The 14,761-nt window shown below is 55.1% G+C and overlaps 1 protein-coding gene across 4 annotated transcripts in view; it reads left to right on the top strand.

The window, feature by feature from the left end:
• Positions 1 to 5,702: 5,702 nt before the first annotated feature.
• The window catches only part of GDPD5 (glycerophosphodiester phosphodiesterase domain containing 5), a 94,426-nt gene continuing 85,367 nt past the window's right edge, over positions 5,703 to 14,761 (top strand). For 2 of the 4 annotated variants that reach the window (XM_055282971.2, XM_055282969.2), the window contains exon 1: positions 5,745 to 6,472. The gene's annotated coding sequence lies outside the window, so the exon portion shown is untranslated. Of the gene's footprint in view, positions 6,473 to 14,761 lie in introns of all 4 variants that reach the window. The other 2 variants (XM_055282972.2, XM_055282970.2) reach the window with 2 other exon arrangements.

Genomic DNA, 14,761 nt, shown 5'->3' with positions numbered 1-14,761 from the left:
CTGCCTCCCACCCTATGCACATCACTCTTCCCAAGTCACCCACAGTCCCAATGGCCCACCCCAGGGGACACCTCCGTCTTGGCCCTCCCGGCCCTGGCTAACCTCTCCCTGCACACTCTCCTCTCACTGTCTGCTCCCCACTGTCCTCTTCTTCCCCTCAGAGGGCTCCTCCTCAGGCCCCAGCCCCTGCCCATCCCCTCCCTGTTGGTTTTCATCCATGGTGAGCCACACTTCCCTCCCAGGGGCTACTCACCCTCTCCTCCCAAAGGCTGTCCACTCCCAAGAGGTGGACTCAAGCCCGGCCCCGCCCCCCAGAGCTCTACCGCGGAATATCCCATGTATCTCCCAATGGTCCCTCAAACTCACTGTGTCCCCAAACCACATCATCACCTTTCCCCATACGTGCATCTCCAGGCTCCCCGCCCCAGGAAACGGCACCACCAGCTGGGCCCTGGGAGTCACCCAGGCATTTCTAGCTCACTCTTGCCCTACGTGGACACAAATGAGTAGCTCGAGCCTCTTTCCCTGTAAATGTTCTTGGATGCCTCCCACCCACTTGGGCCACAGCTGGGGCCCAGGCTCAGACCTACGCCTCTCCTTGTCACCTTGACTTTTAAAACAGGCCCTGGTCTGTGTCTCTACCTCAGTGATCTCTGAGAAGCACATATGACCTTGTTGTCCCTGTGAAACCCTCCCACGGCTCCACTCCACCCTCAGCACAGAGGTCAACTCTTGACTAAGACCTTGTGTGGCATGTCCCCCTGCCTCGCTCTCCAGCCACGGGCTCTCTTGACCTTTTGGCCTTGGTACTACAGAATTGATTTTGGTCTCCCAGATATACACCATATACCTCAGGCCTCACTAACTGAACATTTGATCTTTTCATCCTTACCACCTTTGAAGGAGCCACTATTTTCTTTTTCTTTTTTTTCCCAACTGAGCTAACCAGCCTGAAGGAGCTACTATTTTCATCTCCCTTTTACCCACAGGAATCTCAGGCACAGAGAGGGAAGGTGACTGGGCCAGGATGTGCACCTGGCTCCCAAGCCCACAGCATCACAGCCCACAGTGCCCTATATCCAACCAGCTCTCCAGGCCAGGCAAGTGCCTCCAGCCCCTCTCCACTCCCCATTCCACATACACACTCTTACCAAATCCACCATGCGTTAAGCCAGGCTACAGCTCAGATGCTCACCCTGCACAGGTGTCCCGGATCCCCTCGGGACCCCTACTTGACCTCCTTTGGCAATAAACTGGAACATAAAGTTTCCCCCAGGTGTACTGGGGTAGGTGTGGCTCCAGCTCCTACAGCCCTGTTATACATCAGTTGAGGTCAGTTGAGGCCACAGGGCCACTGAGGGCAGTGGAAGACCAGAGAGGAAGAGGGGCAGGCAGGTGGGGGTCCCAGGGATGCCCTCCGGATGTGCGTGAGTGGGCAGAGCAGGCTGGGTCCAAGCCAAGCCTCCCACTTCCCTTCACACTCCCTCCTTGCTAATGCTCCAGTGTCCTCCGGATAAATTCCAAACACGAACCCCACCTATCATGGCCTCTCCAGCTCCCCCTCATTTACCTAACATTCACTGGGAACTTACGTGTGTCATCAACACTACCCTAGGTGCCTTACAAAAATTAACTCACTTAATCCTTATAAATATCCTACAAAGTAAGTACTGGGATTATCCCCACTCTACAGATAAGGAAACTGAGGCACTGAGTACCAACAGAGCTAGTACTTGGTAGTGTCAGGATTCGAACCTAGGCCATGTGGCTCCAGAGTCTGTGCTCTAACTGCTGTGTTGTGCAACCCACTTCTCCCTCCCTCTGTCATTTCTGTTGCCCTAAATACACTAACTTCCCACCCTCCACCTGCCCATTCCCACTTTTATGCCTTTGTGCTCAATGTTCCGTCTGCCCAGAAGACGCTTCCCTCATCTTGACAAGTTCTGCTTCTGCCCATTCCCACTTTCATGCCTTTGCGCTCAGTGTTCCGTCTGCCCAGAAGACGCTTCCCTCCTTATCTTGACAAGTTCTGCTTCTTAGATACCCAAGCGTCACCCTCCCTGTGAAGCTGCCCTTGACCCAGCTTGCCCTCCTCCAGCTGAATCAGGCAGCCTCCTCTGTTCAGAAAGCACTTGGTACACATTTCCATGCAGACAGCTCTGGGACTGGGGGCTCCTTGATGATGAGGGCAGGTTCTCATCTGATTGTCCCATCCCTGGATACCCAATGTTTGGTATAGGACTTGGTCCAACTCAAGAAACATTGGTGAATGAGGGACTGGGGCAGTGAGAAATCAGACTCCACCCCTTGCCCTCCAAAAGCTCATAATCTGGTGGGAAAACTGACCCATCAACAGCAGCCCAGATCCAAAGGCATCAGAAGAGGCAAAGGGTCTTCAGTGCCACAGGCTCCAAAGGAAGAGGCCGTGCTTGCCACTGGGAGAAGTGGGCAGGGTTCTCAGAGGCATCAGCTTGTGAGAAGGGCCTTGAAGGATGGAGAAAATTCCCGCTGGGCAAGCGGGACACATGCAGGCAGGAGGGACAGGGAAAGGACTCCAGGCTGGCAGGGACGGAGGTAGAGGGGTAGGAAAGCACGAAGCATTTTGAGGGCTCAATGAGCTCAGTGGAGCCCAATCACCCCACCAGACAGGGAACTGCAGGAGGGCAGAGCGTCCCTGCCAACGCCTCACACAGGACCTGCATTTATGGACGCGGTGGAAGGATTTGTTGGAAGTAGATCCCCAGGGGTGTGAAGCCTCATACAATTCAGTGGCCCTGTTTAAGAAAAACTGCAAAATTACTAATATAAATGTAGGTGTGAAAGTGAATGTCTATCTGCCATAAGAATGGAAGGAGCTGCGGTTAACAGCCCTGGGACCCGAAGCTGAAGCTGCTGCCTCCGGTGAGAAGAATGTAAGGAAGGTAGAAGGTTCTTGGGAGAAGTAGGGCATCAGGCAGAAAAGGCTAATGTTTCTGTGTAGCCTCGCCCTCGACCACCGCCCAGACCAGCCACCATGACCACCTCTGTCATGCTTCATGGAACTCCTTGGCCACCAAAAGGCCAGATTCCCCAGCTCACAAGACTCCCTCCCCTTTGGAAGAGTGGCCAGAGGGCAAATGTGGGTGTCTGAGACCTGTTTGCTAGTCACCTCCTGATGACCTTGGGCATGCCTCTCCCCCACACACCCCCAGCGCCTCAGGGGTCATGGAGGGTCTGTTCTGAAAAGCTCCTTTTATTCTGACATCCTGCTCATCTGACCCGGCTAAGGAGGCTCTCGCAGCAGGGGCAGCCAGAGAACTCTCTGAGAGCCTCATTCATCTCCCAGTGCCGAGATCTCACAAGGGCAGGCCATGTACCAGGCTGGATGGCAGTGGGTGGGAGGGAAACCAGACATGGAAATCAATCATTACAGAACCTTCAAGCTGAGGGAGCCCAGACCAAAGGCAAGCAGCCTGGGGGAGTTCAGGAAGGCTTCTCAGAGGTGGTGATAAATCTTGGTGGAGATAAATCTTGATAAATCTCATGAGAGATGGGTCATTTATTCAACAATTGTTTACTTGGCACCTACTATGTGCCAGGCTCCGTGCTAGGCTCTGGGGATACAGCAGTGAAGAGAACAGATGGGCATTTGGCCTCGAGGTTCTGCCATTCAGCTCAGCAGAGAAATGGGAATTAACTCCAGAGAGAAGGGGAACAGCAAGGCAACACATGGAGGAGACAACTGCGTGGAGACAGAATGCATCCTGCTTGCTGATGGAGCTGAGAGAAGTTGGCGCAAGCAGAGAGGGAAGTAAGCAATGGGGAGATGAGGCTGGTGGGGTCAGCAGGCAGACAGCAATAACAAAGGGGCTGGAACGCCAGGCTAGGGATATAGGGCTTGGTCATTCTGGCAACTGGGAGCCAGAGAAGGCTCTGGACAGAGGGAGGGGCCACAAGGTTTCTTAGCGTCAAGTTCAACAAGTAAAGGCAAAACTGCCTTCTCCCAGCCCTCAGTCTCCAGAGACCAGTCCCAACTTCCTGGGCCCAACTTGCCTACTCCCAACCCCTGGGCCTGAAGAAGAGAGGGCACCCTCAAGTCCGCAGCCTGAACTTTAGCCTCCAGCTCGCCCTCTTCCTTGTTCTTCCAACCAGTCTGTCAGCCATAGTCTGATGCCATTTCTTTTGCAAGGAATGCCCATGCTTCACCCTCTGAAGCCTGCTGCCTGCCCAGTCCCTCACCTGGCTCCCTGCCAGGTAGCACCTTTATTCTTCTTTTATAGATGAGGAAACAGAGGCTCAGAGAGGGAGAGTAACCTGTTAAAGCCACACAGCTTTACCCTAGAATTTGATAGTAATGGGTGGATAGAACTCTGTGCCAGCTGTGTGGTCTCGGGAACGTCACTTAGCCTCTCTGTGCTGAGTCCTCATCTGTGAAATGGGGTACCTATAACAACATAAGCTTGGTGTGAGGCTTACAAAGAGGCTATAATGTGCCACCAACATCCCTTAGCTCCCCAGGCCAGTTAGCGGCTTTCACATGGCCCTTACCCTACTCCCCCGTGGCACATACTCAACTGTCATTCATACATCAATTCCCTCCAACACCTTCTCTGCACCCGGCCCTGTGCACACACTGAAGACGGCTCCTTGGCCAAGCACAGGGCTCACGCCTGTAATCTCAGCACTTTGGGAGGTCGAGGCAGGAGGATCGCTGGAACCCGGGAGATCGAGACCAGCCTGGAAAACATAGTGAGACCCTGTCTCTACAAAAAATTTAAAAATTAGCCGGATGTGGTGGTGCACGCCTGTAGTCACAGCTACTCCGGAGGCACAGATGGGAGGATCTCTTTAGCCTGGAAGTTCGAGGCTGCAGTGAGCCGTGATAGTGCCACTGCACTCCAGCCTGGGTCACAGAGCGGGACCCTGTCTCAAAACAAAATGAAATAGAAAATAAAGACGGCTCCTGCACTCAATGCGCGGGGTGGGAAGGGGCGGAAGCGGACTGCAGATGCATCACGATTCGAAGTGTGTGTCCTCACACAACTCTGCTCTTGAGTTCGTATTTTTTAAAAATTGACCACGACGCTCCTCCTCGGGGATGGGCGCAGGGAAGGGAGGCTTGTGGAAGACAAATTCGCTCCTTATTTCCAAAAACTTATTTTTCACCGTTTCCTGAAATCTGAACACTTCCCAGCCCAACTCTCACCTCTGAGCGCCGCGCACTAGAAGCTAGGGAGAAGCAAGGTGTCGGTGGCATCCCATAACCCAGGAGGGCTCGCTCCAGCGTCCCTGGGACCCCTGACCCCGGATATCCTCCACCTTGCCTCGCCCCGGCTTCTTTTCCTACCCTGGCCCCTGCTCCTTCTCCGTGACCCCCGCAATCCCCGCACAGCAGTCCCCATGCCCCCGTCCCAGACAAGCCAGCCCTCTCGCCTCTCCTTCCATCCGGGTCCCGAGTCCAATCCCCTCTCCGACTCGGTCCGTTTCGAACCCCCAGCCCCGCCATTGTCCTCCTGCAGCCGCACCTCTCCATTGTCCGCCCCGCCCTCTCCGAGGTAGAATATGCTTTCCGCAGGGTGCCGCTCCGCTCCCACCCTCGGATTGGCTCCTGCGGCCCCACGCGCGGGGCCCGGGAAGGGGAGAGGGCGCGCGCCCCGCCCCTGCCCGCAGCCGGCCGGGGGCGGGGTCTCTGCTGACTCCGCCCCGTCCGGGCGGGGCCGCGCTGGCTGGCGTTCGGGCGCTGGACGGCTCTGCCTCGGCTGAGCTCGGGCTGCGGCTCCGGTGGGGGTGGGTGGCGGGGATGACAGCGGAGGTGGCAGCGGCGCGGCGCTGAGCGAGCGGCGAGCGAGCGGGGGAAGAGGAGGAAGTGGAGCCGCGCCCGGGAGCTCGGGAGTCGGCCGCTGCGCCGAGCGAGGTCCGCCCCGTTTTGCAGAGCGAGCCGAGTCGGGACCTGGAAAGACTTCCCCGCGGGGCTCTGGCCGCCGCGCCTCCCCGCCGGCGCCTGCACTGCCCTGCCCGTCCCAGCCCCGCGGTCCGGGGCGTGCGGCCGGGACGCGCGGAGCCCCGGCCCTGACCCGCTGCGCCGGGACGGGACGCTCCTAACCCCGCCGGACGGGTCCGTGGTTGCAGGGTCGCTCCGCGCCTTTCCATCAGTGAGGGTCGGAACCCCAGCTCCAGGGCTAGCGCAGTGTGGCCCCAGGCCCTCGCCTCCGGTACACGGGACCCCGGACGCCCCCAGCTTCTGGCTCCACGAGACCCCAACCTTCAGTTGGAACAGCTTGGAACAGAGCGAGCGCCCGGGAAGCCCTGGTCGGGTCGTGCGCTCCGTGAGGGGTCCTAGGCGGGCAGGATAGTCGGACCGAACCGCCGGGCTGGTGCCGCGAGCCCAGGCTGTCACCTTCGTCCCGCCTCAGGCGAGGGGTTCAGCGCCTGCCCCGAAGATAACACAGGGGTCCCCTTCTGTCCCGGCGGCCCGCGAGAGCCAAGGCTGCAGGTGAGAGCCCCGGATGCGGGGCAGGAGCGGTCCCCGACCCCATCGCGGCAGCGCGGGGGCCAGCGGAGGGAGTGTCAGGGGGAACAAGCAGAGGCTGGAACTAGCTGGGAGGGGGCGCGGGAAGGGGAGGGGAAAGAAAGAAAACGGGTACTTATTGAGCGCCCATTGTGTGCGGGTGCGCGCCCTGCCCCGCCCCGCCCCGCCTAAGCCTCACTGCTACTCCTGAAATAGGTGTTGTGTATTATTATCGGCGCTTGCAGATGGAGAAACTGAGGCTTAACGGGGCTGGGTGACCTCCTTTCACTGCGGGGAGGAGACTGGGGAAGCGGGAGAGGATAGAAGGGGAAGAGGCAGAGCACTTGAGCGCTGATCCTAAAGCTGAGGAAGTGGCTTCTTCTTGCCTCCCGCTCCCTGGCCATGTCACCCGCGAGGAAAGGTGACTCCGAGTTGAGGGCAGAGGTGGGAAGCTTCCCAGTTCCAAAGCTTCTCTCCCTGTGGGCCCAGGATGTGAGAGCAGCAGCTCCTGGCCCTTATGTGTCAGACTCCAGGGTCTCTAAGACACTCTGGAGGTCCTGAGATGTGCTTATCTGTTGGTGAATTCACTGCAGAGATCCCCAAGTAAGGGTCTGTCAGAGCTGGAGATGTGGCCCCTCTGGGGTGGCTGGAGATGTGGCTCACTTGACTCACCTCCCTCACATTACTAATGGGGACACTGAGGCCCGCCCGAAGGGAGTGCCAGTTGTCCGGTCCTAAAGCCAGTGAGTCCTTGAGCCAGATGTAGACTTGAGAAAACCTTCCTGAGCATCCTGCAAGGTATCCACACTCCTCCCCAGTTAGGATCTTCTGGATAGGTGGCTGGGGCTTTCCCTATCCCTGATGTGAGATCTGGGCGACCATGTATGAGGCTGTGGTGAGAATTAGTATGGTTGGTGCTGGGGCCCTGAGGAATGCCTGCAACCCCATAGCCTTTGGCCCAAATGGAAAGTCCAACCTCATTTTCTTCTGTGCAGGGGAACCTGCAGGACACCTCTGCCCAGGAAGGAAGGGACCTGCTCAGGGTCTCAAAGCTGGGGGCTCCCAGGGCTGGGGCACAGTCCCAGGTGTCTTTATTCCCAGGCAGGGGATGCTTCTCCTGCCCCCAAGGCATGTAGGGAGAGGGGTATTGTGAAAGAGCCCTTGGCATGGACTCTGTGGGCTCTTGTTCTGTGTGGGGAGAGGAAGGGGATATGGCCTTGGTTTGGGCCCTGTGGCCTTGGCTAGGACTAGTTAACCCTAGATGTGCCCAACTCCCTGGAGTCAAGGGGAAACCACCTTGCAAAGCTGGAAAGCCCCTGGAAGATGGAGGAGAGTGGTGAGAGGTCAGTGGAAGTCTGAAGCTCAATCCCTGGGGGTGGAAGGGTTAGGGGAACCCAAAAGAGAAGGTGACTGAGGGGCTTGGGATTCCCTCTACCCCATACCTCTGTCTAGGGATTCAAATCCTCACAATAATCTCTATGTCTAAACAAAGCTCTTTGATGATATAATTTCACACCTGTGATCTCGTTTCATGACGTGGAGAGAGCGTGGAACCTAGAGTGAAGCAGAGGAGGGTTGCAGAGTCACTTGGGACTTCTTGATGCATCCATGGTTCCAAGTGCCACCTTAAAATAGGTTATGGCAGGCTGTGTGTTACCTGCTCAGTTAGTGGGGCCATCACATCTGGCTGTCAAGTGCTAAGGGGCATGTTGTACTTGCCAAGACTGGGGTAGTTATTAATGGCCCAGTCTTGTGTGAGAAACTGAAGCTCAGAGAGGTAAAACCACTTCCCCAGGGCCTTTGAGTTTGCTTGTAGAACTGTTTGAGTGCCAACTGCATACCAGGTGCCCTGGAAGTTACCCAGATGGGCTAAGCGGCAGCCTCGAGCCACAGTAACTGGTGAATCCCAGATAGTGGTAAATCAGACAGACCAGGTGGGCGTGAGTCTACTCTGCCTCCCACTAGCTGAGTGGCACTGAGCAAATCACTTCATCCCTCTGAGCCTATAAAATTAGAATACCTCCTTTAGCAGGTTGTTGTGAGGATTAAATGAGCTACAAAGATGCAGTGCCTGGCCAAATATCCATTTCCATCCCTATGAAGAAAAGGAAGCTTGAAGTTTGACCAGGAAGTCTGGGGAAATTCTCAGACTTGTCTTCAATTAGAATGCAGGATATGGTTGCAGGCTCAGAGACCTGAATTCGCTCAGCTCAGGCTGTTGTGTGGGTCACACTCCCCCAGTCTCATAGCCTCTAGAATCAGTCTGCCTGGGGACACTGGCAAGGGGCTCTGGATTCTTACCCCCTCCCTTGGCTTCCTGCTGGCAGGGCTGTGGTGCCTGGAGCTGGTGTCCATTCCCTTGGGCCCATTGTCTGACCTCCCTAGGCACCAAGGTGCAGTGAATAATTAATACTCCCCTCAGCTGGGGGCAGGCTCAGAGAAATAGCTCTATGCTCAGTGAGCTTCTGAACCCCACCAGAGGAGGTGGGGGCTCCTGTCTGTGCTGTTAGCAGTCTTGGATATGGGCGGACAGGCAGGATAGGACAGGGAGAAAGTGTCATCTGTCCCCCAACAGGAGAGAGCTGGGGTTGATGATGTCCTGTGTCTCCTGTTGGGGGCCAGATGGTCCCACAGGCAACACTGGGAACCAAGCTAGCTGAGCTAGGATCAAGTGGGCCTCTGATTCCAGAGAGGTGGTGGGGGGGGAGTAAGGGGGAGGGTACAGGGCAGAAAGGGGTGGAGGCAAGGCCCTTGAAGACTGGAGTAACCAGGAAGGCTTTGTCAGGGAGGTGGCTGTCTGGGCAGGAGCTCGAGGCAACTTGCTGCAAAGACGGGAGTTCCTGACATCCCTCCGAGAATGAATCCCGGCTGTGCCACCGTCTCAATGAGAGCATGGGCAAGACACATGATCCCACCAAGCCTCCATTTCCCCCTTTGTGAAATGACGGTTGTGATGTCCACTTCTCAAGGCTGTTACGGATGATCTTGAGGTCCCATGTGTGAAACACACGGCACTATAGGCACTCAACAAGGGGGTGCCTCATCATGAGTGTGAGCTAGTGGGCTAGTGGCGGGGCAGGTGGGATAGTGTGGTAAGCCGAGAGGTAGGGAGAACTTGGGGCGAGAAGGCTGGCTTGGTGGGGTTAGTGACGGGTGAATGCCCATATAGGAGAGGGCCTTGAATGTTAGACAGAACTCACATTTCAGAAAGCTTAATGGAGCCCCCATTTAGAAGCCTCTGTGGCTCCTTACGGCCTATAAGATGAAGACCAGGCCCTAGTTATGGCATTCAGGTCCTTGGTCACTGTAGCCTCTGCCCGGCCTTGTGGCTCATTGCTCTGCACTGTCTCCTAAACACACCACATGTGGCCCCATCGCAGCCCCTTTGTTTGTGGTTCTTCCCATCAGAACCGCCATCCCTTCCTCTTCTCCACTTACCTCCCCACCTGTCAAGACCTAACTCAGGTCATAAATTCCCTCAGAAACATTCCTGGATTACCCAACCCTCTGGTCATGCCCCCTCTGAATCTTTAACATTCAGCAGTAATAGTAAAAAATAATACCTACCATCCATAACATTTTGCAGTTTGTAAAATGTATCCACACAATATTACAGTGATTATATCAACAACAGCTGATATCTTGAGTACTTACTATGAGCCAGACAATGTGCTAAATGCTTTATAGACACTCTTGTTCACACAAACTCCCTGAGGTAGCTACTGTTTTCCCCTAGAAACTGGGGCTCAGAGAGGTACCTGATCTTGCCCAAGGTCACACAGCTCAAAGGTAGGGAGCAGGGAGCCAACCTGCATCTGTTTGAATTGTAAATCGGTGCTTAGAAGATGTCCTGTCTCCTCACCTCCACCCAAGTACCTCGAAAGCATACTTGGTATGTAAAAAGCCTGGACAAGGTTTTTTCTCAAGGCTAAGGAAGGGCAGTGTTGGACTGAGCATGAGGCCCAGGAAGGACCTGGGCCCTAGGCCGTGCACAGGCTGGCTGTCTGTCTGTGTGACCTGGCTTGAGTCGGCCCCTCTCTGGGGTCCCGTGTGTCCATGTCTATGGGGAGCAGGGTGGGTTCTGAGCTCCCCTGTAGCTCCAGCTTTCTACATCGTCTTTCATGACCCTGGAAGGAGGAGGAGGAGACCACAGCACCAGGGCCAGAGGATGTGGTATGACGGGCAGCTGTGATTTTTGGCCTGGCCACTGTCTGGGCCAGCAGGCTGTGTGGGTAGCTGCCTCGCCCAAAGGAGGGTGGTGGCCTGAGCTGCAGGCAGCATGGTCATTAGCTGGCAGAGGAGACCCTGTGATTGGGAGCTGGCTGGGCCAGGCCAGGCCAAGTTGGCGGGACTGGAGGCAGGCTGGCCGGGCCACAGCGGGGTCACTGGCAGGGCAGCCAGCTTCTCCTCCCTTTGCCCCCTTTGGGGTGGTAGCAAACACACACTGGGCACCAGAGCTTTGTAGGCCAAGGCTTACCCTTTCTTCTGCTGTGACCATGGGAAAGAGCAGTAAGGAGTTCAACCAGGCCCAAAGATGCTGCCTGCTATAAGCTTCCAGGACTCCTCCCATGCAAGTGGGATCCAAGCCTCCTCTGCTGCTGATTCACGGCCCTCTGCACACTCACTGTGGTCTGTGGATTGGGGTTCTGCTTGGTCTCCTTCCCTTGCTGGCTTGTTCTATGTGCCTCTACCGAATCCTCCCCTCCCTCTGAGTGCCTAGCAGTGTGCCTGGCACAGAGCCACACCCTCCGGGCCAAGGGAGGCAGTGCAAGCTGCCCCATGAACAACTTGCTCAACTTTTGCACCTCTGTTTTTTCCCTGTAAATTGGGGCTGATAATAACTGTTATTAAATGAGATGAAGGAAGTGGGGTGCCTGTCCAGGCCTGGCACACAGGTGGGTACTCCATCAGCTTGAGTCCTCTTGCCCATCCCCTCGATGGCTTCGTGAACGAGCAACTCAGTAAGAAGCTGATGGAAGAGTCCAGTGAGTGATGGCAGGAGGGAGGGTGTGCCAGGTGGCCGGGAGGCCTTCCCTTAGGGGGACTTAGCTGGGGTTTGCAGATTCACAGTTCCCACCACCTTCCCTGTGAACAGTGGTGTGTAAGCAGGTGCTGTTGGCCTGGAAGGGTCCCAAGCTAGGTTCAGGGGAGGGAGCAGGACTGGGATATCTGGGGACTCGGGTTTTCTTCTCAGGCCTACGCAGAAGAAATGACCCAGGTGTGAGAAGCCATCTGGCGTCCAGCTAGCAGATGCTGGGCAGGGAGTGTGAGTTCTTCCTTAAAGGGAAGCAGCATTTATTTGGTGCTGCTCACACATACATCCAACCGAAATGTAACATGGTTGGAGATTCTGGTCTGTGGGGGAAACAACATTAGACAAGGAAACACACAGATGCAAAACTTCCAAATTGTGAGAAGCAGGCTCAGTCCCATCAGTATCTGTGGCTGGTGGCACAGGGTAGGGCTAAATGACTTGGGCAAGTGATTTAACCTCTTTGGGCTTTAGTTTCCCCATATGTAAAATGGGGATAATTACAGCATCTTCATCATAGAGTTGTGAGGGTGAAATGAATTATACATGTAAAGCACTCAAAAAAATGCCCAGCACGTAATGAGCACTCAGTGCAGGTTAGCTGTTATGATCTATATATATCTCCAGCACCTCACAGAGGATCTTAGAGAAAACAGGTGCTCGGGAAAGGCGTTTGGAGTGAATCCCAGGCAAAGGGCAGCTGCTCTGTGAAATGAATGAATGAACAGCCTGGTAGGGATGGGAGGACACAGAAGCAGTGACAACACAGAATGTGACAGAGAAGGCCAGGGGCCTGGGGTTGCCCGGCGCTGGGCGGGGAGGGGAGTCAGGGAAGGCCTCCTGGAGGTGGTGCCCGTGTTGCTGACTTTGGACCTCTGTGAGATCAGCACTGAATGAGCTGAGAGAGGAGTAGCTCCTCTCCAAAGGTAGCTGGCAAGGGGGAGAGCTTGGGCAGACCCCAGGACCAGTGGACTCCACGGGCCTCTCACTTCCCACCAACCCACACCGTCTCTCCATCTGTGACATTCTGCTTTCAGGGCATGAGGAAGGCGGAAAGGCAGGTGGGGAGGAAGTGTGGGCTGCTGGTCTGACAGGCCCAGCTCTTCCCAGGCTTGCGACCAAATCTCCTACAGAAAAGAATAAACAGGGCTGCTTTGAGTTCTTTTATCTTCTTGCTCCCAAGGCACGCCAGCAAGCAGAGGGGGTCTTCCAGCGTTAATCCTGCAGCTGTTTAGCTTTTGAACGAGTGGACTCTTAAAAAAAAAAATGCCACGAAGAATGTGTCTCACTCTCTCACTCAGGAGGCTCAAAGAGAAACTTCTCTCCCACTGACAAGGGAGCTGGGACCCCCAAGTGTCTTAAAGAAGCTCACCCCGGGGGCAGTCTGAAATCAGGGGACCCCTCATGCTGCCTCGATTTGTTGCTGGCTGTGGGGCCTTGAGGACACCCTTATATTTTGCTTAGCTTCTGCCTGTTTTGTAAAATGGGGTCAGGGTAATAAATCCCTTCTTTCCTAAGAGAGGTGTGGGGCAGGGGAGTTTCAGAGGTGGGAAGGGCAGCAGTGGGCATCCAAGCCCATGGCTTTCAAACTTTGTTTCACATTAGAATCATCTGGGAAACTTTTAAAAGTCCTTCAGGCCCCACAATCTCTGGGGCAAGACCCAGGCATCAGTAGTTGATGAAGCTCCCCTGGTGATTTCAGTTTGAGAGCCACCTGGCTGCCCTCTGCAGCCTACCTCCCACAGTGTCCCAAGACAATACTTGCACATCCCCAGGACAAGGAGCTCATTCCTTCCGAGGCTACTTCCTCCCTCCAGGACCTCCCTGCCTGGAGAGATGAGGGGAGTGGGAAGACTTGGTAATCCAGTTAACCTGGGTTCCAGCATGCAGCTGCTCCCTGCATGTCTTCTCGGAGCCTCGGTTTCCTCATCTGAAAAATGACAATAACGATCTCTCTGAAAGGGCCACAGAGGCCAGACGAGGCCACACATGGCAAGCACCTGCCCCATACCTGACGCCAGGCTGGACTGAGACCCTGAACTCCCTGCCCCAGCCACCTGAGGCCAGCCAGGTCTCTGAGACTGGCGCTGGTTAGGGTGGGATCAACACCCAGCCCGGGGGCCCTTCCCACTGTCCCCTTTCTCTCTAAGAGATAAGACAAGGCAGTAAGCATTTTGTTTTGCTCAGTTTTGCTTTAATGGTCAAAGTGTCAGACTGTCCTTAACAATGAAGCCTTGTCTGAATCTGCTTGTTTTTCCAACCCGGACACCCAACTGCACCACCCGCTTGGGGCCCCTGTCCCACCTGGGAGAACTGAAGAATGTCAGAGGATTTTTTTTTTTTTAATCTAGGGGAGGATGTCCAGGGAACATTGGAGGCCTCTGTGCAAATCCTCACCGATAATTGACCCCACTTAAGTCATCCAACTCTGCTGTGATTGTGAGCCAGTTCACTAAAATTATTTCAAGGTAGTTACTAGGTGTTGAGCCAAACCCCTATCGGTGCCAGTGAGGATGGCACCAGGCTCAAGAGGCCAAAGAGGAGACCCAGAGCCAGCGAATGAGCCATGGGGTTTTACTAGGGGCTCACACACAGGGGAGAGAGTCCAGTGGCTGTTGGCTGGACCAAAGAACCACAACCACTCGCAAGAAGTGTGCAGTTTTTTTTGGTTTTGGTTTTGGTTTTGTTTTTTTTTTGAGACAGAGATTCGCTCTTATTGCCCAGGCTGGAGTCCAATGGTGCGATCTTCACTTACTGCAGCCTCCGCCTCCTAGGTTCAAGCGATTCTCCTGCCTCAGCCTCCCAAGTAGCTGGGATTACAGGCATGTGCCACCACACCCAGCTAATTTTGTATTTTTAGTAGAGATGGAGTTTCACTATGTTGGTTAGGCTGGTCTCAAACTCCTGACTTCAGGTGATCTGCCCGCCTCAGCATCCCAAAGTGCTGGGATTACAGCCATGAGCCACTGACCCCCTGGCCTAAAAGCATGCAATTTCTATAGCATTTTCACTTAGCACCTCCCCCAACAACTTCCACCTAGCAACCTCCATTTACCCCAAAACAACAGACCTCAATCCTGTTTGGCCCGCAAGTTCCATAGGATGGGCTAAGAGCTCAGATGTTCCTCATAGATAAGGAATGGATCTCCGGGTTGGCTACTCCCAGATTCCTTAGCTCAGAACCAAACTGCATTCAAGGTGCATCTGCCATACAAGGTCATTCTCAGGGCTTGCTCAAGTCC

The sequence above is a fragment of the Symphalangus syndactylus genome, chromosome 6 (assembly GCF_028878055.3).
Source record: "Symphalangus syndactylus isolate Jambi chromosome 6, NHGRI_mSymSyn1-v2.1_pri, whole genome shotgun sequence".
Classification (NCBI taxonomy): Eukaryota; Metazoa; Chordata; class Mammalia; order Primates; family Hylobatidae; genus Symphalangus; species Symphalangus syndactylus.
The sequence above is the reverse complement of the archived record's forward strand: the minus strand, read 5'-3'. Positions and strand labels throughout refer to the sequence as shown.